The 24,428-nt window shown below is 50.0% G+C and overlaps 1 protein-coding gene across 3 annotated transcripts in view; it reads left to right on the top strand.

Annotated features, from left to right (window-relative positions):
- The first annotated feature begins 750 nt into the window (after positions 1-750).
- NR4A1 (nuclear receptor subfamily 4 group A member 1) overlaps positions 751-24,428 on the top strand; it is a 35,923-nt gene continuing 12,245 nt past the window's right edge. The window contains exons 1-2 of one of the 3 annotated variants that reach the window (XM_077328603.1): positions 751-877; positions 9,509-9,585. The gene's annotated coding sequence lies outside the window, so the exon portion shown is untranslated. Of the gene's footprint in view, positions 878-9,508; positions 9,586-16,852; positions 17,032-24,428 lie in introns of those variants that run through there. The other 2 variants (XM_077328604.1, XM_077328602.1) reach the window with 2 other exon arrangements.

Raw genomic sequence — 24,428 nt, 5'->3', positions numbered from 1 at the left:
GAGGTCTCACACATGCCAGTGCCTGACCCTTTCTGCCGGAGAGAGAGACCGGGGACGGGCCTTGGGAACTCGGCCACTGAGCCACAGCCCGCCCCTGAACAGTGGGGGCGGGGGGCGGGCGTGGGAAGCAGAAAGGCCATGCAAAGGCAGCTGGCTGCAGGCTCCGAATTGGTCAGGTCGCCCAGTCCAGCCCCCTCCTTTCGGCGAGTCTGTCTTTGGTGAGAAAAACGCGGCGCTAGGACCTGGGCGTGGCCGCCACGGGGCTGCCAACTGCCCTGGAGAAAGAGTTCCCTGCCAGGGGCGCCCCGTGTTGCCACTGGCCTCCAGGCCCGGAAAAGCTTTTGCCGCCCACCTCCACCACCGAGAAGGCCGGGCCGCCGTTCCCACGGGACGCGTCTGCAGAAGCCAAGGCCAAGCGCCCACTGCCGCCGCTCGGAAGGCCCTCGCCCCGGCTGGCCTCGCACGCCAGCAGCAGCAGCAGCAGCCGGGCCCGCCTTCCTCCTCCTCCTCCTCCTCCTCCTCGTCCGATGCCCAGGGCGGCCCCGCGGGCGTCTCTTCCGGGTCAGGGCAGGGCCGCGATCGCGGGGGAGCCGCTTTCTTTCCCAGGCGGGCGCGCGCGGCGAGCTTGTATTTCGGGTTCGGAGGCGTCTATTTTTAGCCCCATTGATGGCTGGGATTCCGACGACGTCAATGGAGCACGGCGTTGACGTCATGGAGGCTCCTTCTGGCCGGGCGGGGGGGCGGGAGTGGCAGAAAATGAAGCGGCGGGGGAGGGTGAGGCCGCCCCTCCAGGAGAGCAGGGAGGGCCCCGATCCTGCCCCGGAGGCGACGAAGGCGAGGGGCGCCGCGTGGCGGGAGGCGCGCCGGTGAGCCTCAGGTGAGTCGGGGAGGCGCAGGTGGCCGCGTGGGCGACCCCCGCCCCGCCGAAGAGTTGCGAGGAAGTTGGCGGCTTGGCGGCCGTGGTCTTCCGGAGGGAGGGGCGCTGTGTGGTCCCTTCGAGGGGAGCCGGCTCTGCCCCGACGCCCGCCTGCCCCCCCCCCCCGCGGGGCTGCCGCTTCCAAGTGCTGCTCTGCCTCCGAGTGGCCTGGGGTGGCGGGCTGGCTTGGGAGGCATCCTTTCCTAATTCGGCGGAGCGGTGCATTTAGTGGTTGGGCGACCTCACCGAAGAAAGTTCCCGCCGTGTCCCGCTGCTTCACACGCTTCTGCCTCTCTGAATGAGTCTCTGAACAGACAGGGATTGCTTATATAGGATTCTACTCCGTGGTGGGTCCGGAGGCAGGAGCTGGCTGGGACGAGGAGGCTCTCTTGCCCTTTTTCTCCCCATAAACTCTTCAGGTTCAGGTCACCGTTTCTTAACTGCTTTTCTCCAAGCGGTGCATGGTCTGACGAAAGCTCACGCCTTGAATAAATCGTTGTTGGTCTTAAAGGCACCACTGGACTCTGATTTTGTTGTGCTACTTCAGACCAACACGGCTACTCCTTTGAATCTTGGAGGGCAATGAGTGGTGGAAGGCCGCCGGCCCAGCTTCCCCTGGGCTCCCTTCCATGTTGTGAGGGGCGGGTGGGTGGGCCTTGCCTGGGCTGTTTTTAAGCATTCCTAGGGCGGTGTCTCTCCCCCACGAGGATTCTATTCCAAAGCGATCTGCCCATTTCCATTCTGATTTCCTTTCTTTCGCCCAAGCCAAGGCTGCTTCTGATCTGGTATCAAGGTTCAAAGATTGTTGTGGTCAGGGAAATGGAAATGCCTTTCCTCCCACTCTCCTTTATTGTAAATTGGAGTCTGCACGTACAGTCTGTGCTCCTTTCATCCTGTTTGCTCCTTGCCCCTTATCAAATCCCCACGTGGGACAGCCAGGGCCTGAGCCAGGGTCTCCTTCGGTGTGGGCAGGATATTTTGCAAGCAGAGTGACGGCATGTTGTCAGCAAGTCTCATTGGGAGTGAAAATGAGCCTGGGGGTCAGGATTGTGTCCCCTGAATTGATGCTTGCTAGAATTATCCTTTGTAGAGCCCAGTCGTGCAAAATGCAAAAAAATGAGAGCTGTGAATGGGGAGGCTGACTAGAAATAGAAGAGAAGATGGATTTTTATGCCTGAAGGAGTCTCAGAGCGGCTTACAATCACCTACCCTTCCTCTTCCTACAACAGTCACCCTGTGAGGGAGGTGAAGCTGAGAGAGCTCTGACAGGACTGCTCTATGAGAACAGCGCTATCAGGACTGTGACTAGCCTGAGGTCACCCAGCTGCCTGCATGTGGAGGAGCAGGGACTCAAACCCGGGGCCGCCACTCTTAACCACTACACCACGCTGGCTCTCAGCCTGAAGTCCCCACCTTATTCCCTGCGTGTTTCCTGGGAAGGGTTGGTCTCAGATGGGTTACGTCTACTCTTACGCGTTCCACTGCAATCCTAGGCATGTCTGGTTTAGTTATTACAGAGTTTGTATCCTGCCCTTCCTGGTGGCTCAAATTGAAGTCATCCCCCCTGAAATCTAAAGAATTGGGGCTTGGGGCTGGAGCCAGCATGGTGTTCTGGTTGAAGGAGGACCCAAAGACTCAGGTTTAACGCTTTGCTCTATTGTGGACAATTACTAGGCAGCACTGGGCCAGCTAGTCCCTCCCACCTCACTTACTGCAAAGGGCTGTTGTTAGAAGGACGAAGTGGATGTTGGAGAATGATATCTTAGGGCCCCTGAGGCGGAGAAACACAGGGTATAAATAAGTCGAAATCAGCATGAGCCATGTTGAGAATGCAAGGACCTCTTCGCTTGCGAGGGAGCCCCTGGAGCCTCCGAGCGGATGACGCTGTGGCATCTGTCCCTGGCCCAGCAAAGGACCAGCATCCCCCCCCCCCGCAATCAGTGTGGTTGGGGTATAGGCAGGGTTTCGGAGAAACACGGGTAAGCTAGAAAGCAAATCTGAGTGGTGGGAAACATGTCAAGAGTGACCAGTGAAGCCAAATGGCAGGGAGCCAGAGTTCCAGGGGCCACAGAACAAATCGCGATGCTCCTTCATTTCTCCTTCCTGGTGGCTTGGGGAACTTGCACAAAACAAGCTCCTTGCATGGTTTGCAAAATGTGGCTTGTCTTGCTAGAGAATGTTTGGTGCAACCAAAAAAGTATTAAAGGGAACTATCCACATGGTCTACATGGACTTTCTGCCTGGCCTCTCCTCTTACCCTGCTCCTGAATGGTTGTTTTCAGCCTAGAAATGATGCCTCATAAAGAGAAAGTATGATCAAGCAAGGCTGGCAATTATGCCCCACTTCCCAAAACTGTCCCCTCTCCCCACAGGACAGTTGCTGAATGTTGTGTCAGATGTTGGCTCCTTGTACAAATTTGACTGCCTGGCAAAGTGATTAGACTGTCCGACAAGAGGGGGGGGGCAATTCCAAACCTCTGCTTAGCTTAGCCTCCAAATGACCTTAGACCAGACCCTGTTCCTTCCGTCTGGCCTGGCCTCGCTGAGGGGGTGGCTCTAACCAAATAGGGGGAAGAGAAACTGTATGCTAAAAATCGAATGGCTGGTGGCAGCAGCTCAAGATTGGCCCAATACAGGCTGCAGAAAAATGTCAACTAACCCAAGAAGGAGCTTCTTCACCTTCTGGCACAGTGGGAGGGGGGGTGACCATTGAACTTGCAGGGAAGGCTCCTGGTGGGTCCCTGGCAGTCAGGAGCCAGCAGAGCTATGCCCCCAAAGACCTGTCAGTGCTACAGGGGCCAGTTGTTTTGACCTTGAACCCTTTAGCAATGGCAGGGATCAACTGGAGCTCTCCCGTTGTCTCCTCCCATCCTGCAAAAGGCTGTGAGTCAGCCTCCACCTTTCCATGCCCCCAGAGTCTGGCTTGCTTCCCTCAGGGGCTGTTCAAGGCTAGTTGAACTTCCCAGTCTATTCCTGGGTACAAGGAACAGCATCCGTTTTACCTGGAAAAGAAACAAAAACATTTAATGTCTGTTTATTGAAACCAATCCGAACGACACTAAACACAGTGCAAGCTTTCAAGTTCTATAGAACTCTTCAACAGGCAGATGGTAACAAAATGGGTGGGGGGAGCAGATTTTCCTTGTCCAGATCTGATGTCCCTGTCATGCCAGCTTTAGATGCTGGATACTGGCGCGCCCACCGTTGATTGCTGGGGATGTTAGAGTCCAGCAGTGGAATTCTGGGAAGAAGACACAAAATAGTAGACTCGTCTCATTTAGAAAAACAGATTCTTGCAGGGTCCACATTTTACCTAAGACCCATGCAAGAATCACAGATCTTTGCAGGTTGAGAACAGATAGAATCATTTGGTAATCTTTATTTTAATGGTGGCTGAGATAAATTTGCAGTGGTTCATTGTTTATCACGTGGAAGCCAAACTGGGTCTTTGTTGCCTAGTTTCAGCTGTCTTTTCCCAGGTGGTTCTCATCATGTTGACAGATCCCTTTTTTAACTGGCTGCAATTAGGTATCTATAAAATTAAAAATGAAGTAATGCCTGGCGTTTTCCCAGGTTGTAATGGATACACATGAAATCATTGTAATTGCATTTAGTGGTCACATTCCAGTAGACCAGCCTTTTCCCAACTTTTTTACTGTTGAGAAACCCCAGAAGTGGCGCAATTGTGCATAATACGGCTGGGGAGCATTGCTGTGTACATGCCCACCAGGGACCCCTCCCCTTCCCACCCCCTCCAGGCCCATTATTGGCTATTGGGGGAAGGGTGCTTGACATGACCATATGTGGTCATATCTCCTGATAAACATTTAGCAACTTAAACAGTTTAACTCCCACCCATTCAGGAAACCCTTCCAGGGCCATCAAGAAATCCCAGGGTTTCACGAAAGCCTGCAGTAGATGCTACAAGTGTTTAATGGAGGCCATACCAAGGAACAGCTATGCTTAGCAAAACATGTCTCCCAATCTATGAGACATTTGCTTGCAAATATTTCAATCTCTTGATGTATCAGGGCCACTGCAGGAGACTGTGAAAATCACCTGTTTTAAAATTGTAAGACTTTGGGGGGGGGGGGGACTGAGACTCATTTGTGAGGACGATGGCCTTTTAAACATTCTAAAACGTGCATGATTTAGTTAAACTTTGCAGGGCTTTGCCTTTAGTTCTGGCAAATCATATTCCTCATAACTGCGGGAGACTAGGACTCAGCCAGTCTTCCTCAGAATTGCAGCAGTGTCTTGGCACCCGGCAACTTTGAGGATTCCTTTCCAGCTTTGACTATTAAGTGTGGTTGAGTAAGTTACGGGGGCTGGAAAGGGAAGATCCCAGGTTTCGAAGGGATTCCCCACATGGCCTATATATGGCAGTTGGCATGTCCTCCTGAGATCTGCTGACGCGAGCTTCGGCCCGTCCAGCTGCTGACGTCCAGTGGCGGGTGGAACACCCCTTACGCTCTGGCTCTGATGACGCTCCTGTGGGCTTGGCTTCCCCTTCAACACAAACATGCGTGCATCGAGCGTGCCGCTTGCCAAACCTCGCTAGCAGTTTCTGGCCCAGCCCCTGCTGATTGGAACCATCTGTGGAGACCGCCTTTCAGCGCAGCCAGGAAGCCTCCGGACAGCCCTGTGACGAGCCGCTCGCTGCACCTGCAGCACAGAAGGAATTTGAGAGAAATTCCAAAAAGGATCCAAGAAAACATTCCTTCCAGCAGCAAGTAACTGGCCTGTGGAACCTCCTGTGGCTGAATGTCACAGACAAGAGTGTCGTCAGAGAGAGGGGCTGGGGGGTGGAAACCTGGAAGGGGCAACCGATTGCCAACACCATTTTAACCTAGAATACTTTTGCAATCCGGGAATAGTCAGTTTGGTGTAGTGGTTAGGAGTGCGGACTTCTAATCTGGAATGCCAGGTTCAATTCTGCGCTCCCCCACATGCAGCCAGCTGGGTGGCCTTGGGCTCGCCATGACACTGATAAAACTGTTCTGACCGGGCAGTGATATCAGGGCTCTCTCCGCCTCACCCACCCCACAGGGTGTCTGTTGTGGGGGGAGGAATGGGAAGGTGACTGTAAGCCGCTTTGAGCCTCCTTCAGGTAGGGAAAAGCAGCATATAAGAACCAACTCTTCTTTTTCTAGTCGATGTTCTGCTTGGACCTGTATTAAAGTGGGTGTCAAATTAGTTCTCCCTTAAGAGGTCCTGACACGTGTTCAGTGGCCGGAGGCCTCTCCTTCTCCAGAGCAGGAAATCTGCAATAAGGGGTATAGTCAGGAAGCTCTACTCAAATCTAGGCTGTGTGGCCCTCAGTGCCAGGTGCCCTGGGAATGACCAGCTCGTTTGGGAGTTTTGAGGGTTTGCAGACGCTTCTTGGCACAGCAAACAGAGTGTCACTTGCTTCAGTGATCTAGCGAGCATACCACGCTCCTAGGCAGGAACTCAGAGCCCCTTGGCACATTCCTGTCCAGAACACTCAGCAATAAGATAGGGGGAGTCTGTGCTTTGTGCTTATCTGCTGTGCACCTGGGCTGGAGGGGGGGCACGATTATCTGCTTCTTAGCTCTTCTTTCACGTTCCCGAAGCTTCAGACTCAGACAGATACCATTCTGTTTCTAGGCCGGATGCCTGGAAAGCAAATGCATTGGGGGGGGGGGGGGGTGCTAATGAGGAAGGGGAGGTGACAGCTGTTGGCAGAGCAGAATTCCAGGACTTTTGTTTCGGGGTGGGTGGGTAGCTTTTCATGTGTCGGAACAAGAGTATATGTAGAAAGATCTAGAGACTAAAGTGTCAAAGAGTCCAGGTGCTAAACTTGCTGGCTGTGTTAAAATGACAACCGGCATCTCTAGGTGGCTATATTAGGTATAGTATCCAGGTCCTTTGGCTGTTGAGGGGGGAGAATGTAGTTTAAAGCAGCCTTTTTCAACCATGGGGGAGCCCCTGGAATATTTTTCAGGATTGGGGGAACCCCGGAAGGGGTGAGATGCCCCTTCAGAGAATTGGGCGCAGAAGTAAGATGCAGGAGCCAGACAATCCATCATTTACCATTTCCAGCGTTGAGAAAGAGACTAGGCCTATTACAGGGGAAGGGGGCTCCAGTGATGTCTCGTAATGTCAGCGGCCATCCAAACTCCTGGGTGAGGCCGTGTAACCCCAGGGGAGCTCTGGAACCTGGGCTGGGAATCCCTGGTTTGGCATGCTTTCCTGAATGTTTGCACAGGCTGTTGACCGGGATGCTGTGGAGTCTTTGATGGGGACATGTACATTCTTGGGGAATGACCTGATAAAAATTCCCTGTCTTCTGTTCCTGTTTGCAACAGATAATACTTTGCAGACTTAACCCCCACACACACATTTGCCCCCATCCATTCCTGAATTAATGAGGAAAAATCCAGAACCAGAATATGTCTGGGTTTCTCAGCTGGCAATCCTAAAGGGGATTTCTCCAGCTTGGTGAAATCAGGCCAAATCTGAGCACACATGCCAGATAGTATTTCCAAAAGTCTCTTGCATCCCAGGCCTTGGCCACTGTGTGCTGTGTGGTCACTGCCAGTAGATATTTAATGTTTCCATTTCCCCAGCCAGGGGACCTTCTGGATTTTGGGGAACCTCCAGCAGCGCTTCATGTTTCATGGATTATCTCTGTCCTGGAGTAGAGCATTCTTGTCTCCTCTTCAGACACTCTTGCCTCAGGCTTGGAGAAGGGACAAGTTTGCCGGCAGGACGCTTTCTCTGTTACTTTTGTGCATGAGGCCAATAGGGCATTGCTAACCCTGAAACAGTAATTCACTTGATATGTGCCTTCTGACATCTACCTGCCTGCCTACTCTGGACACATCTGGCCTTTGCACAAATCACTTGGGCTGTGAGAAGCTTCCCAGCGGTCTTGGGCTGTTCTGATGGGGTAGTCTTTGGTATCTGATTGAGGTGCTTTAGCAGGAGGCCTGAAGATTACTTCAGAGGAGTGTTCTCATTCTGTCTGTTGCTCCGCTGGTGGTAGGAATTGCTTGGGAACATGGAAGATTTATTTGCAGCCACTCTGCTCACCCAACCGTGGATGAAAAGTCTTGTGGTGTAGTATCAGAAAGAGCACCAAGTTTGACTTGCTTGTTCTGGATGACCCTCATGTAGTCCAGAGTAGCGATCCCCAACCTGTGGGCTGCGGACCACATGTGTTCCGTCGACTAATTGGAGGTGGGCCGCGAAGGACGCTTTCTCCCCCCCCCTGGCCCTTTACTTCATCCCCCCCGGCCCTTTACATCACACTTCAGGTGTCATTGTCTCCCATTACTCCCAGATGTGACTATATCGTTGCAGAGAAACAAGCTCAGGGTTCCCATTGATTTGTCATTGTCATGAGTTAAAATTTCCATGAAAATAAAATGTTCCTTATGTTCATTGTTGTCGTGTGTCTGTATCTTATTTTAAAGGGATGTTAAAACATTACCATAGCGATCAGAGAGTGTTAGGGCAGTGGTTGAGAGTAGAGGAGTAAACTACCCCCCCCCCCACCGGGCCTCAGTAAAATTGTCAAGCGTTGAGTGGTCCCCGGTGATAAAAAGGTTGGGGACCACTGGTCCAGAGCACTGAACGAGTTCCTCAACCCTGTAAGTTCGGTAGCAGCACTTGTGGAATGGAATTTCCTCACCCCTAGCTTCCCACTCCCAGAAATCCTGTTCCTGGTAGACTATTGGCCACTATCCATATCCTGCAGGGGGTCTCCAGTGAGAGAGGGGAGTGGATGGCCGTCTCCCACATGTGAGACAACTCATAAAACAGGTCCAAAAGATTGGAGAAACCGTCTAGTAGGTTGGGCTGTTGACTAGGGCTTAGCATTAGGGCTAAGTTCTGTGTAGTGCTTAGGAGTGCGGACTTCTAATCTGGTGAACCAGATTCGATTCTGCACCCCCCCCCCCATGCAGCCAGCTGGGTGACCTTGGGCTCGCCACAGCACTGATAAAGCTGTTCTGACTGAGCAGTAATATCAGGGTTCTCTCAGCCTCACCTCCCTCACAGGGTGTCTGTTGTGGGGAGAGGAAAGGGAAGGCAACTGTAAGCCACTTCGAGACTCCTGGTAGAGAAAAGTGGCATATAAGAACTAACTCTTCTTCTGTGCTACTTTTTGAGCATTCAATGTGTCTCCTCCGTACCCAATATCCTGTGTGTGAGGAGTAAATATTGTCGCCGTACTGCAAACCGGATTGGAGTTGCTCTAAAGATGCCTTATCCTGCACGTCCCATATTGAATGTGGAAGATCAGGACCTATAGTTACACTACTATGATTTTGGCCCTCGGCTTGGGACCAGCTGAGTTGGCTTGGGGAATACTGTTTTGTACCGCCATCTTTATAACTGTTTTGATTTTATGACTGTTATTATGTTTTAATGTAATTGTATAGGATATGTTGCTTTATTGTTTTATTCTGTAAGCCGTCTCGAGGTGACATTGTCAGGAGAGGTGGGGTATAACTTCAAAAATAAATAAATAATATAAATAAAGGTGTGATTTAAACGGCGACTTCCCTGGCTCAAGTGCTTTGTCACTTCTGATGGCTGCCTTCTTGTTTTGTTTTGTTTTTTCAGTCTGGTCTGGAAGATTCCTTTGTCGCTCTTTGCCTTTTCTCAGTCCGCCCTTACAGAAAGCAGCACGGGAATTAGCTGTGAGTAAATACCTCACCTTGCCAAGCAGCAGTCGGTTTCTTGCAGCCAGGGCCAGAAGTAGAGCCCTGAAGAAGGATGACATCTGAGATGAGTTTCAAATTGTTGTATGGCTGACCTTTCCAAGTGCTATCCTGAAAACGCATGGGGATTTGCAGTATAACAAAACAATTCTTGACCCTCCGTATACAGGCCTTTAAGTGATGCCATTTGGTCCACCGATTCTGGCGGGGTCTGCTGCCACGTTCACTTCCCCAGGGGCAATGGGCTTCGTAAAAGGAAAGCAGCAGGCAGTCAGGAGCGAGTGGGCTATCAAGCATTATTCCTTTATATCAGTGGTTCTCAACCTTCCTAATGCTGCAACCCTTTAATTCAGTTCCTCATGTTGTGGTGACCCCCAACCATAAAATTATGCAAGTGTTCTTCCACAGAAATTAAACCGAAATTGACCAATGGCGGAAAGCTCCATTGTTCATGATTGTATATACATTGTTTTTTCTCCCGGGGTTTCTCAGTTCCCACCATGCCAATCTCACTCTTTTCTGCTGCTCCAGATAGACAAACGCTCTATCTCAATCTACCCTGCAAGGCTGTTGTGTGGGTGGAGCCCCCCCCCCTGAGCTGCTTGCCCTGCCGTTACCCCATGTGAAAGGGTCATTCGACCCCCAAAGAGGTCCCGACCCCCAGAGTTTGAGAACCACTACTTTATACCCACAATGTGTTGGCATTATTTGCACTCCTCTAGTTCTCTTCCATGGGCAGATTTCACTGAGACGAGCAGGACGTAGCATCTGTCTCAGGAGGGCCTGCAAGGCTGTTCATGGATGTGTATGTGAATACACGAAGCTTTAATTTCATTCTCATTATAGAGGCATTTTGGGGTAACTATGAAAAAGATACTGTTTTTTTTAAACAAAAGTATAAATAATTGATAGCAATAATTCAGAGGTTATGCAACTATAAATTGTCTGGGAGTGACAGACACATATTTGAATGAATAAACAAATTTAATAAGATCCTTATTTTTAAAAACAGTTCCCTCCCTCCTGTTTTTTATATGCTAAATGTGCTGAACTCTTCCAGCCTTTCTTCATAGGCTATTTGAATTCTAGGTTGTTTTTCATCATAGCTGCTTTCGTTCTTTTTGGAATGTGTGTATTCATTCTGCAGCCAAATACTGAAAATTCAATTATGTGATTACGGTTGGTAGCAACATGTTGGCTAGGAATGGAGCCAACAGTGGCATGGTTTTCCATGTGCTGATACAGCCTGCTGCCCTTGGTACCATACAGACATTTGCTTGAATATGAGAGAGGAAAGAAGGCTCACCACCCATAGATAAAGCACAGAGATCTGAGTGGTCCCACCCACCCCCACAATGGCAAGCCATATTTCCATGAGTTCAGGGAAGATCTTTACTGTTTCTTAGACATCTGAAATACCCCACATTCATTTCAGTGGAACTTTCCATTTGAAATTGTTGGAGGATTGGGTGACTGCATGCACACAGCTTTCAAACAGATGGTTACATAGCTCTTCTTTGAAGTCTACTCTCTTCTCCCCTCCCCCCTTTGTCATGGAATTGTTAGTAGATTCATTTTGTGAATCCAGTAAGGCAGGATTTGGGAGCAATCTTTTCCCCAAAAATCATTTTGTTACTTTTGTATTCTTCTGCTGAACGTAGAAGTTGCTTCATCTTCACACGACAACCCTGTGAAGTAGATTACATAGAGAAATGGCCATTAGCCCCAAATCACCCAGGAGGCTTCCATGGCCGAGGAGGCATATCACTTCAGGCCAAGTCTATCTGCTTAAGACCAGACAGCAGTCTTTATTTGTTTACTGCCTTTCTTCTAGAAGACTGAGATTGTTGGTGGAAAGTGTTGTCAAGTCACTGCTGGGTTACGGCAACATTCAAGGCAAGAGAGGAACTGAAATCATTGGCCATTTCCATACTCCATGGAGCAACCTTGGACTTCCTTAGTGATCTTCCATCCAAGAACTAACTAGGGCCAACCTTCATTGCTTCTGTCATCTTACAAGGTTGGGCTAGCCTGGGCCATCCAAGTCAAGGAGAAGGCAGATTACAAAAGTTAAAACCCATTTACAAACTTTCAGCAGAGATTAAAAACAACAGCAGTAGAGAAGCACTGTTCTTAAAAGTTCCATTCCAAACATTCTGCAGAATATAAGGCATTTGGTGTTCCTCCCATAATCCTATCATTGCAGGAGGAGCCTGAGACATGAACATGAACAAAATGGTTGCTGAGACCTGGATTTAAATCTAGATTTCCAAGCAGCCCTAGGAGTCTGTGCTTCTAATCTGAGGAACCTATTCCAAGGCCACCGTACACAAAGAAAATTTATGGCAAAGTTCAGTTATTTCTGATTATATAAAGATGACCATTGTCTATCTTGGGACTGTGCTGAGATCTTGGCTACCCAAGAACAGTCATGCATGCTCGTTCTTGGGCACTCATGGTCTCATAGTGATATTTCCCAAATGGGCTCTTCTCTTTCTTTTTCACAGGGCGTCCTCAGTTCAACATTCCTTAAAGTTGGGGGCGTGACCTAAAAAAAACGGGGCTTCCCACCCTCATTCTTGGGCAATCATAGTCTCATAGAGAAACATTTACCATATGGGTTCATTTTAATATTTTTTTTTACAAGGCAACCTCAGTATGACATTCCTTAAATTTGGGGGCTTGCCCTAAAAAAAACCTGCTGGAGGCATCCAATTGACTACCAGCATTCCTCTCCACACCAGCAGTTCTGGGATGCCCGCCAGGGCTTCTGCTCAAACATGCAATAAAAACGCATCTTGTTACGTAGTTGGTTTTACAAACATACAGCCTTTAAGCAAATCCAGAGGCTGCCAACGCTAAAAATATTTTTAACAATAGGAAAATGCCTCAGTCTTTCCGGGTGAGTTACCAGTGTGTTTTATGCTTGGCCTGCAAATTTCCACTTTGAGGGTGCAGTCCGATGTATTTCTAAGTTGTAGAACTAGAACCGAGGTCTCTAGACAGACAATTAATTCCCACAGAGAATGAATTCTCCGCCCCCCTCAGGTGGCTAAATTCTACAAGGTACTGGAGATCTGGCTGGGGGTGGGGTACGGGGAATAGTGATGCTCTTTAAATTGTAGATACTGTGAAATCAAGCTTTTGGTAGGGTAGTCTTAACTGAGCCTGTTGCAGATTTATTCAGAAGGCCATTCCAGGTATGCACAGGATTGCTGTGTTTGGCTGTTATGAAAGGTACCGTGTTTACAATAAGTTGGCCTCCTTCCCCTAACCCCCCCCCCACCCCCCAGCAGTCTTGTGAGATATTTTCACATGACTTTTTGGTAAATGGGAGCTTTCTCTCTAAGAAGCATCTAGTTGGGGTGGGGGTGTAGCTATTCTCAGTGTTACTCTTGGTTCTGCTATCAGTTCAGATAATGCTTGGGAAATTATTGCGGGCGCTTCCCTTTTTTTTCACTAAGGAGCTTAGGATGCTGCTGGGAAATGGCAGCTCTCCAAGGGCACCAACCACTTCACGATTGTACAGACGCTTGAACCTGAATGGGTTATGCCCATGTAGTCCAGGGTTGGCAGAACCCTGATTGGAGTCTGCTGACTACTTCCTGGTGCCCCCCTAAACTTAGTGTTGGGTTTCTTGCAAAAAGTGATGCTCTTGGCCCGTTGCCTGATCTGGCAAAGCATTACTGTACTAAGCAAGATGCTGAGTCTCTTCCAATGACACTTCTTTATAACATGGCAGGCCATTGGCTCATATTGCTTAGCAATGTCTTTGCAGACTGGCTGTAGTTCTCCAGTGTCTTAGGCTGAGAAAAACACTTTCCTAGCCTCTGCTTCCTAAGAAATGTCAGGAAGTGAAGCTGGAACCTGCCCCACTCAGTGCATATGCCGCATTGCTGGGTCATCCCATTGCTCAACACAGAAGTCTAGTTGTGCCTTGATAGTTAAAGAGGTCCTGAGTAGGCATCCTTGCCTTGAAAGCATAAAACATAACAGCGGGTCATGGGAAGTTGAGCTGGTTTTAAGAAGTAGACCGAGCAAGACTTGGAAGCCAGCCCACCCCTGTTCTAGTCTTTTGAGTGGAACTGACAGCAGTGAAGACATACGGCGCAGGGGGAGCGCTCCTTAAGACGTAATTGAAATGCAGCGTGCGAATCTTGGAACTCGGAAAGGCAAATCCCTGTGCCACGCAGGGGGGCTTTATCCTTCCAAGAATCTTGCAGGACCTCAGTGGGCAGGGTTCAGTGGAACTGCATGGAATTCAGTAATCCCGCCCCAATTCTTTTGTGGGTTTTACTTGTCACAGCCAATAGAATGGTGGCTTGTGGATTAGTCAGTGCGGAGGGGAAAGAGATGATTAGTGACTTCCTTTTGAGGCAGCATTGTCCTTAAGAGGATGGAGCTTCCTGAGCATACAAGAGTTGACTGCACTGATTGGGGGGGGGGGTAGATGTTAAGTGCTTGGAAGAACAGTGGCCAGTGGGACTGCAGAACTGTACGGGACAGGTGGTCAGGTGAACATCTAGTAAGCCTTTCACTATTCCTGCCTGCAGAGGACTGAGTCCTTTGAGCATTACAGTTTTCTTAGGAGTCTTCCCCTGAGTATTCCCCTGAGGAATGCAGGATGCTGGTTGAGAAGGCTTGGGAAGGGTGGACTTATTCATCTGCAAAATGTCGTCTAACTACGGTCAACCCTGCTGCTGTACCCACCGCTGAGATGTTTAAGATGCTCACATGATTCTTTCTATAGCTTGTTTTAATACTGAAAGTTTTAAAAACTCACACTTCGCTTCGTGAGCTGCTTTGAGTAGGTCTCCGGACAGACGGCATATAGATTCGCTAGCTGAACTGATTCACGTGGAACGGAGACTGGCAACTGGTCCAGTTTAAACTGGAGCCCCAGAGTCTGAACTTGTCTGTTACCATCTCCTGCAGGGGATCAGTTGGCCTGGAAAGCTGGCTCCAAGGACAGGGGGGGGGGTGGTATGCGAGTCTGGAGCCCTGCGTCAGAGGGACAGCTCTCATAAGCCTCATCCAGTAGTGCCCGGCCCACCAAGGAAGATCCTTCTGCCACACCTTCCTGGTCTCTCTGCTCCTGTCTGCACAGGTGAGAAGGGGGGTGGCCAGGGGGGGAGGCTTTTTTATGGATGGTGCCTTGCCTTTGGGAACCCCACCATCCCCACCACCCAAGACTTGCCTTTTACTCTCCTTTTGGCACCAGGCCCAACCCTTTGTCTTTACCCCAGGCGTTTAACTAAGGATACCATCCTTTCTTTCTCTCCCCTTTTTCTCCCCAAGGGGGGCCAAAAGTGGCTTATGTTGTTCTCCACTTCTCCATTTTATCCTCACAACAATTCTGTGAGGGAGGTGAGGATGAGATTGTGTGTCTAGCCCAAGGCCACCCAGCAAGCCTCACCTGGCAAAGGGGGGATTCAAACCCGGGTCTCCCGGATCCTAGTCTGACACTGGAACCACTGCACCATGCTGGCTGTCTTTGGAAAGCTGTTCTATGGTCTGGCCCTCGCCTGTTTTATCAATATCTGCTCTGTTTGTCTTATTTGCTGCGATGCTCATTCTCAGTTTATTGACCTGCCTTGTTTTGTTGGCATGATTTGCTTTAATTCTCTCTGTCCTTGTAATTGTTATAGTGAGCTGCCTCCAAGGGCTCTGGAGAGGGAGCCATGCTAACTTCTGAAAGAAATCAGAAAAGAAACAAGGCTCCCTAGAAGCTGGTGAAACGCTTCCACAATAGGGGTGGGACATGGAAGGGAAGCCACCCAGTCAGCAACAAGTGCACTGAGGTCCAGGCTGGAGGCTGACCTAATTTTCTGGACTCCTTCGTCACCCACATCTCTGGTTTCCCTTGCTCCATTGAGCAAGCTCACACGGGGTTCCACCATGGCTGTTTCCCTAAACAACCGGCAAGAAAAGAAAAAAAATGTTTCCTGCAGCTCGGCTGGGCTGTGCCTTTTATCTTGACAAAGATCAGTTTCCCCAGCAATGACATTTCCCCCTCTCTCCCTCAGAGGAGCTGTCCTTAAAACGTCTGTGTCAGTGCTTATGAAATGGTGCCGACTCAGGTCTTTCAAAGGTGCCTGCACATGCACACACCCCTTATATTGTCTGACAAACGGGACACTTTCTAGGGTTTGCTTAACAGGGCATGTTTTATAGTATAATGGTGCATGCAGGAAGTGCTGTAAATGCTGGGTTCACAATAGCCCATTGCAGGAAGACAGAAGGAAGCCAGCTCTGCTCAAAGGTGATGGGATTGGGGGGGGGGGGGGGGGGGCTACAGCCTGCCTCTCCTGAGGGCGATCACCTCTTTGCTGGCTCCCCTCCAGTGCGTTTGACCCAGCAGCCCCCCTTCAGGGAGGTTAAGCAAGCGGAGTTTTTCCCGCCAGCGCTTTCGGGGTCAGCTGCTAAAGCCCTGGAGGGCCGGGCCAGGACCAGGACCAGGTTGGTTCCGTAGAGTTTTCCTCTGGGCCCAGACGCCAGCCAGGGGGGTGGGGAGGGGGCTTGGGAGGGCGTCCCTCCTCGGTCCCAGCCGGGGCGCCCGCGCCACGCTTCCGCGAGCACCGGAGGCGGGGTGGCGCTCTTCTGCCCGCGTGTGCCTGGAGGCCTCGCTGGACGTCCGTGGGCCAGCGCCCAGGAAGGGGAGGAGGAGTCGCTGCTGCTGCTGGCGCGTAGGGAGGCCCTGGCAGGCGGGCGGGCGGCGCCACTGTCGGCGGACCGGGCTCTCCCGGGAGCCCCCGGGCCGGAGGAGGGCACCAGGCAGGGCGGGCACCGCCGAGCAGCGCCCCGGGATGGAGAGTTCGCGCGCGCCGGGCGGCAGCGGCAAGGGAAACAGACGGCTCTGCGGGCTCGGCGCGCCCGTCACGCGTCCCCAGCTGGCGGCCATCGCCCCTGCAGTTCCGCGCCCCGGCGCCCCGTTTTTGGTTCTTCCTCTGACACTCTTCCTCCTCCTCCTCCTCCCCCCGCTTAGGAAAAGGCTCTATTTTTAGCCGGGGGCAGCTCGTTCTATTTTTAGATCAAACAATTCCAAGGCGTGCGTCAATGGAACCCCGCGTGCGTCACCCGCGCAGACATTCCGACCCCTCCCCTCGCGCCGCGGGCGCCGGAACATTCCGCCCCTTTTCGCCTTGTATGGCGAAGGCTGCAGCCGGGCGCGTGCGTCAGAGGATCCCCCCGCCCTCGCCGCCCGCCCCGCCGCCCGTGCGTCACAGAGAGCTTAAGAGGATCTCCCGGCCGCGGGCTGGTGAGCCCCAGTGGCTTTCTTGGTGCCGGCGCTGCGTGGAGCTCCCTCGCCTCTCTCTCTCTGTCCGGGCTGGAGCGGCGCAAGGCGCCTGAGGGAAGGGGCGTTGTGCAGCCCAGCCCACCTCGCGAGTGGACCGAGCGGCCGCAGGACTCCCGGAGCGCGCCTGGGTACGTGGGTCTCCTGCGGCTCCCGGACGGACGGCCGCTGCAAGCATGCTGCGCGCGCTCTGACAGATGGGACGGAGGGAGGGTCGGCCGGACCGCCTGGGAAGGTCGGGGGGGGGGAGTGGGGGGCGTGCGGTTCTTCGGGGAGGCTTCGCGCGCGGATTGTTTGGAATGCGTTTCTAGCCAGAGTAACTTGAGATGTGGAAAAGTTGATATGCATGGGGGGGGGCACATGGTCGCTGTGCACCTTTGTGCGGGAAGCTTGCACTCCGGGAAGTATGCTCTGCCTGGGATGTCAGGTTGGCGGGGCTGCTAATCGGGAGCAGTCGGTTCTAGTAATGCATTGGGATGAGTTTGCAGTTCCCCTTTCCAGTCCAGCCGTGCAGAGTAACTTTTTTTGTTGTTAAGGTTGCATCTGGCGTTTTTCTTGCAGCTCGCTTGACGCAGGTTAACTCGGCAGTAAGCCTCCGCGATCCTAATATGCCTTAGGCGCGGTGCCTCGGACTGTACCGGAGGTAATCTGCACGGTCGACCAGAATCTGCTCATTTTGACTAGGGGAGCAACTTTGGAACACGGGCTGCAAGCGCAGCTTCACAAAATCGGATCCACAAATGGAATGGAAGCGAAGACGCATTTGCGCCGCCTTTATCATTGCTTACAGACAGCAGCTGCAAACTTTTAATAATGGGTTTATTGCATAATTCTTACATGAGACTCCGTAACATCTAACACAGTAGCTGTGAAATATCATTGCAAGCTGTTTTTATTCTCATGCCCATAAGGCTCGGGAAAATGAGTTGCTCTCTGAACGTGGGAAATTGCAGAGTGCAAGAGGGGCTGATGCCATTGCAGGACTAGGGACAGGCTGGTTCCTTTGAAAGACTAAAAGTGCAAGAGAATCTGCCTAGGGGGCTTGGTTTGGGTGGGCCAAACTGATAATGGGGTGCCTGTTTCAAATGGAAGCTTTCAAAGTCCACATTTGCATTTTGAAGGATGAAGTTGCAGTAACCTGAGCTTGTGGGAGTTTTGGCAGGTGTGTCTGAGTGATGCTAAGCAGCGGAGTGGATTCCCTCCCCCTGTTTTCCCTGCAGCCTTGATTATGGCAGCAGCACACAAGGGGTGCCACCGTGGCTGGGCTAGAGTCTCATAGCTGGTCTGGTTAGCAAGGAAACCAGTTTAGCCCAGTGACTGACAGGCAGCCTCTGTCCAGTGCAGAGTGAATGGCAGCAGTCTGCAGTGAGAAAATACAGATTTAATAAAAACCATCTAGCTCCAAGATGATCTAGGAAGCTTATGTTAGTCTGTTTCATGTATTGTTTATATGTTTTTATGTAAAGCGCCCTGAGCCTCCGGGGAGGGTGGCATATAAATTTAATAAATAAATAAATATTGTAGAGTGGAGAAAAAAATAGATGCAGTATATTTTATCAGCGACCTTGAATTAGATGTTTTGCTAGATAGCACTTTTCAAGTGATGTGGAAGTTGTTTTCATGAAGCTCCTTCTTAGGAAAGACTTCTGCATAGCTGGGAAGCTTTCAGCAATTTCGTTCCCAGTCTGCTTGGCAACAGATCTCTCAGCCTGTGGGGCTGGCTCGATGAGAGCTGCTGGTGCCAGGCTTGCATCTACAAAATACAGCCATGCCTGATGGGTCCTCTGGGGGACAGCTGGTCCTAATTAGATTGGAGCATTTTGTTGAAATGGGCAACCACCAGCAGACTCTGCATCAGTTTCCAATTGCAGGGATCACTCCACGATGAGGGTATGTGTTCCTTTTTTTAAAAAGAAGGACTGTCTAGGTATTTGGGGGTCTCCCCTGTCAAAGAGAGAGGAACATAAAAAAAAAAATAGAACTCAAGAGCTTTGATTTGCAAAGCAGTTCTGTACCATCACTGGTGCTGAAAGGCATAAATCAGGAAGCTCTTCATGGTGGCTCCTTTTCATGTGGCTGTTGGGGGCTTGCAGTTCCTGGCATGTTCCAAACAACAGGTGCAGCATCAAATTCAAGCACCTGGCAGCCTGTTCCTTTGCAGCGACCAGGGCTCCTTTAGTTTCCTTGGTGTGTGCTAGACTTCAAAGACTGACAAAGTCAACTTGCTACAGATTTGTTCTAAACATACAGTGGCTGCTGTTTGGGTAAGGTGGGTCATATCTTTAACTTATTTTCAGGGTCTTTTTTTTTTAATGTGTTCATTGTGGTAACAAAATGGAGATTTCATTCTAGAGTAACCCAAGCAGCCCTTGCAAAATGGGGTTCCATAACTGGGGCCCTTCCAGTGAACAGTTTGTTTTACTTGGGTTACATTAGAACCTGTTTCCACTAAATAAATACCCACCAAGAGAGTTATTGATTAGTAGGTTACCACAAAGACAGTTAAATGGATTCTTACACATTCTTTGAATTGTCCACCAAAGAGGGCTGGAAAACTAGGCAATTGATCACTGCAGCTTCTTATAATGTAGTGTTGGTATCTATTACTTACTGTATTTATCATCTGCCTTTTTTGTTGAGACACAAGGTGGATTACAACACCTAGATAACCTCTCATTTTTGTTAAGCGTATCTTTTTAATGAATTTGAAATATTTTTCTTCTAGCCCATGTCAGGTCTGCACAGTCCTGTCAGTCTTCACCTCCTTCCAGAGGTCAGAAATTCAGTCAGTGAAGCCTTCCCCATGGCTCTATCTGTGTGCTAAAGATAGCTGAACCTGTTTGATAGCTACCTGTCACGCAGCTGCTAACAGCACAGGAGACCTGCTGGGTGGGGGAAGATGGCCATTCTGCCTCTGTCTAGCAAAACAGGTTTGGACTTGGACATAGCCAGCACACAAACTCCTTTCAATCTGGCATGAACACAAGTAATTATTTTCAGTGGTAAATTAGCCGTTGCTTTCTATGCTAAACAGGTAAGAAATTGCCTTTCACTGAGAAATCTCTTATCCCCATAAATGTGGAGGTAAAGGTCCTGCTTTTTCACACAGACAATAATAACTTGTTGGTCTCTGCTGTAAGCTCTTTGTCTCTGTGAAAGTGCACAGGGCACAGTAATCTGAGCAGCAGCTTGTATTCTTGCTCACGGAGTTAAGGATTTTCCTTTTAAAAACCCTGAAACTTGCTCCAGTACATTAAAATGGGTCCATCTTTGCTGTTCTGATTCTCCAGCAGGGGGTGCTGTTGAGCACTGCCTGATGCCAAAAGGCTGGGCGTTTTGGTACTATGTGAGCCACAGTGAATAGTACCCACTGAAACATCTGGCTGCTTTGGCCACTGTCAGAAAAATACTGTGCTTGATTGGCCACTGGCCAGACCCATGTCAGTTCTGCATGGCATAGACAGAGGAAGCAGGATGACCCAGGCTGAATATATAGATTGGTTGTGGCCAGACTGTGGCATTCCAGAGGCCCATGGACTATACTAGCAGGGGCTCATGGTAACTGTAGTCCATGGACGACTGGAGAGCCACAGTTTGGCCACCCCTGATAGATCCTGTGGGCAGAAATACTTCAGGCCCTAACTCTAGAGAAACTAAACTGAAATCACGAGGATTGCTCCAGTTGTCCTTCAAGAATTCAACATTTTTACAAGAAGAAGAAGGAAAACTAGCATTTGAGCGAGGCTATAAAGCAGGGGTATGAGCCTCTTGTGGCGCAGAGTGGTAAGGCAGCCGTCTGAAAGCTTTGCCCATGAGGCTGGGAGTTCAATCCCAGCAGCCGGCTCAAGGTTGACTCAGCCTTCCATCCTTCCGAGGTCGGTAAAATGAGTACCCAGCTTGCTGGGGGATAAACGGTGATGACTGGGGAAGGCACTGGCAAACCACCCCGTATTGAGTCTGCCATGAAAACGCTGGAGGGCGTCACCCCAAGGGTCAGACATGACCCAGTGCTTGCACAGGGGATACCTTTACCTTTTATAAAGCAGGGGTAGCCAAACTGTGGCTCTCCAGATGTCCATGGACTGCAATTACCATGAGCCCCTGCCAGCATGGCCAGTTGGCAGAAGCTAATGGTAACTGTAGTCCATGGACATCTGGGGAGTCGCAGCTTGGCCACTCCTGCTCAAAAATAAAAAGACATCCCTACTCCCATTGCAGAGTAAGCAGCCCAAATGTGGATAACTTCCCTGTGCAAGTCTCTCTCCAGACCTAAGAGATGGCAGTGCATCTCTAGCTCTTGATGAGCATTCTGGAGGCCATTTGAGTTTAAAAAGTATCTCAAAGGGGTAGCTGGCGAGATGAATGTAGCGTTAAGAGCAACGCTGTGTCATTGCCATTCTTGCGTGACTTGGAGGACTGTAGGAAGTGCAGAGGGTAGGAAGCCGTAGAAAGCTCCTTAAAGGCCTCTGCACAAAACTGGGCTTCCAGATGTCATAAGTTCCTTGCTGCAAAAGGCCTCATGCTGACTCTTGTGTATCTCCATTATATGGTCTTTGGAACAAGCAGGTACAAGTAATAACCCTCCATAACTGACTGCTTATATGCAGCATGCAACAGGTAGATGGATTCCTAGGTGCACCAGAGAGGGCCTGTTGTATTCCGTTGAGTATTGAGCAAAACCAGTTTGTGGGTACAGTTGAAATGCTGACTGTTGCAAATTTAGATTTCCATATTTACATACTTGGGTACCTCTGTCTGAAAACCACTGTGCAGGGGCATGCATGTCACCAGTAGAAATGCAGCAAGGACCTGTTTTTTGGGAGGAAATGCTACTCCAGGAGTGGTCATACACTGGCTTGTAATTTTACTAGTCTGAATTCAATCCTTTGCAAGTGGGTTTGCCAACTGATAGGGAAAGAAAACAGCTTGGCTTGCTTTTCTGCAGGGAAAACGTTTTTCCCCATAGAACAGAGATACAGATGTTTGCATAGCAAACAGTTAAAGGCATAGCTACAATTGCAGTAAGTGACAACACTGTTCTGTCTTCAGCGTGTCTATTCTATTCCCAAGAGCAAGTTATGCTGCAGGCAAGGTTGCTAGTAAGCAAAAATTTGTAAGCCCTCCCAAAAAAGCGTGTGTAGCTCCAGGTACTGACTTCAGTAGAGCAGGGATAGTCAACCTGTGGTCCTCCAGTTGTCCATGGACTACAATTCCCATGGACTACAATTCCCAGCAACCGCTGGTAGGGGCTCGTGGGAATTGTAGTCCATGGACATCTGGAGGACCACAGGTTGACTATCCCTGCTGTAGAGTACAGTAGGAAGAGTGAACCTGTCCCTTCTGGTAGCCCAGTTCATGCTTGCCTTCAGAGCATCAGGAATCATGCCTGGTTTTGACAATTCTGTCGTGTCTGTGTTCAGTGATTCTATGGGGTCCTTCTCTGTGTTTGACAGCTCTGTGGGGTCCAACCATATTCTGTTTCCCTGCATGGATCCCTGCTGCTTTTCAGCTCTAGGGATCTTAAGAGTGAGTATCTGCTTTGGACCCAATTCCCTCGGCTCTTCTTTGATACCTGTTCTGAGGCAGAAGCAGAGTTTCTACTAGCAGCCAAGCCATTTATCTTTGTTTTGTTTTGAATCTCTCCTGGGATGGTCAGAACAAGAGGGAGTTCCTGTATGTCTGACAAGTACTAGTAGTGGATGCTCCGTAGCTGCCAGAACTCTTCCACTGAATCTTGAGTGGCAATCCTGAGATTAGATCACTGGCTGGTATCAAGAAGCCAGCTGGATTTACACCACTCCCAGAGATGGCCCCTTTGCATTTGCAGACAAGGCCTTCCTCCAGGGAAAGAGCTAATAAATACCATGTCACAAGGAAGAGCATCTGTTAGCTGCAGTTCCTACAAGCTTTAACAATTAAGCTCCGAGTTCCGATTTAAGAAATGTGGAATAACTGGCCAACAGAGCAGTGGGAACAGACATGTGTAACTGATGCACCACGATGCCAAAGTAGAAAGATCAGGTGGCTGTCCTTCGGGAGAGGAATGGGCTTGGGCCAGCCCGCCCAATGGGCAGGCAGAACATTTGTCCCTGATAGCAAAAGTATTGGGGTCACTGAGCAATAGGCTGTGGGGATTTTTCTCTTGGAAGGAGAAAGAAGGATGGAGCAAATGAGGCACTTGACATTTCCAAAATATTTTGGAGGGGGGGTCATTGCTGCAAAATCCTTGGATTTTTTGTGGTAATAGCTGAGATGTAGAAGAGCACAGAAGGAAGCCATACATCTGCTTGTTTCTCCCTGTTTCTGCAATAGAGGCATCCCTGTTGTCTAGGGCTCCTCCAGCTGTTTTCCATCCCCCCTGCTCTGCTGCAGTGGCTAAGCGCCATCTGATGCTGGGGAGCAAAGCCCAATTCTGCCTTTGGGACGTGGTGACTTTATTTCTTTTTTATATTTCTCGCTCGCCCTTCCCCAGAGGCCACCCTACCCCCTTTCTCTCCCCGTCACAAACTAGATTGGCTAGCCGCTAGTTGGCTAATCTGTGCCTGGAGCAGCGATGCATCCCGGTCCAAACTTTTGTGGGGTTTGATTATTCTGCTATGACAGTAGGTCTAAAGTGGGGGTCTTCCCTACCAAAGGCACGGGGAGCTGAAGATGGAATCACGCACTCGGTGGCACAAAGAAGAGTATCCCTAGCTTTTCTCCAGTGGCCGGGCTCTGCCAAGTTGGCTTGGATTTTGTGCATCTTGTCATTCCCCGTCTTTTACTGCCTGTTAAAGCAGCAGCTCCTCAACTAATAGAACCTAGCCTTTAAAGGCCTGTAACATGAATGACATTATCATCTTGCCACAAGAGTTACTACTGTCTTGGCTTTCAGCTCAGCCCAAGACTCTGGTTACGTCTCCCCTTTTACAGGGCGACATTAGTGGCTAAAATCCATGGCATTCCCTGAGAGCCAGTTATGGGCCACTGTCTCGATGACTGAAGCTTGTTTGTGGCGTTGCTTGTTAGCTTCTTGTGCTGCCTTGCCAAGTCTCAGGAGATGGAAGCTGCTCGTTCCAGAAGGCCTTTTTAAAAAGCTAAATATGGAGTGCTTTGGGCCAAGGTGTGACCTGACAGTTGTTCTTCTTGGTATCATTCCTCGGTGTATCTTGCATGGAAAGCACGGAGAGGGTTAAAGCTCAGGGCTGTTCCCTTCCGGTGGCCATTCAGGAAAGAACATGGTAGCGCTTCCCCTGTTGCTCTGTGCGCATGATGTCCTTATGAGGCGTCACTACAATAAAATAATATGAATGCCCTGGTCCCCAGGAGGGTGGTGTCAGGGATACAGGAGCACCCATCTAATCTGCAGTTTATACACATTCTCATGTGATGAAAATAGTGTGGTTCTATGAGCAATTTAGCCCCAACTCTTACTAAGTATATGTCTTCTGTAAACTGTAAGCTTCTTGTTGTATGCATAATTTAAAGCAAAATCTGGAATTAATCCAAACTGAGGATCTGGCTTTCAGGAATTTTGCCTTGAAAATGG

This window comes from Paroedura picta, chromosome 3, assembly GCF_049243985.1.
Source record: "Paroedura picta isolate Pp20150507F chromosome 3, Ppicta_v3.0, whole genome shotgun sequence".
In the NCBI taxonomy this organism is placed as follows: domain Eukaryota; kingdom Metazoa; phylum Chordata; class Lepidosauria; order Squamata; family Gekkonidae; genus Paroedura; species Paroedura picta.
Note: the sequence above shows the minus strand (reverse complement) of the source record. Positions and strands in the feature narration are given on the sequence as shown.